Below are 645 nucleotides of genomic sequence, written 5' to 3'. Positions count from 1 at the left end.
TTTTTACAGCTGTAGACCAAGTAATATTTCAAAAGCGGCTCCAGCAGCGTCTACGAAAAAATCCTAGATTCCCCAATGTGAGATACAGCTTATCATCATATCACTTTTTTTTTCTTTTCACAAAAGAAGCTTACTCGAAATATGTTTACATTGTTAAATGGCTGTTTTATAGATAATCCAGGAATTTATATCTGCACTGGAAACATACATTGAAGACCCAGAGAGATTCAGAAACTGCCTGCTGCCTTGCGTGCCATCATCCACTTCACAGCAGGATACCAAGTAATGTACCGATTCTTGTTTTTCCATCTGAAACATTATAAGAATTCATTGAAATGTTTTATGCAATTGTTTTGTTACTCTAATTTTCTAATCGTTACTTATTTTCCCTCTAATATCAGTTCTGGCTGCTATCAGGAAAGTCTTGTACGCCTGTTGCTTGGAATAGAGATGCTACAGGTAAATATCTGCTCAATTTACATCTTAAAATACAAAGCAAGAGAAAATTATTTTACTTTTCCTACATTTAGACTGGTCTGAATATATTATTTTTCATTCGTTATTGTTATTTTATTATATAATAATTATATATTATATATTTTTTATATTATTTTTATATATTGTTTTTATATATTATTCTTTATT

General features: G+C 30.1%; 1 long non-coding RNA gene across 1 annotated transcript; it reads left to right on the top strand.

The window, feature by feature from the left end:
- Positions 1-11: 11 nt before the first annotated feature.
- LOC107735131 (uncharacterized) lies at positions 12-459 on the top strand. Its single transcript, XR_001639304.1, has 3 exons — positions 12-77; positions 173-282; positions 402-459. It is a non-coding gene; the product is annotated as an uncharacterized LOC107735131 (long non-coding RNA).
- Positions 460-645: the final 186 nt, after the last annotated feature.

Source organism: Sinocyclocheilus rhinocerous, unplaced genomic scaffold, assembly GCF_001515625.1.
Source record: "Sinocyclocheilus rhinocerous isolate Xijiao unplaced genomic scaffold, SAMN03320098_v1.1 C35812840, whole genome shotgun sequence".
Lineage (NCBI taxonomy): Eukaryota > Metazoa > Chordata > Actinopteri > Cypriniformes > Cyprinidae > Sinocyclocheilus > Sinocyclocheilus rhinocerous.
The sequence above is the reverse complement of the archived record's forward strand: the minus strand, read 5'-3'. Positions and strand labels throughout refer to the sequence as shown.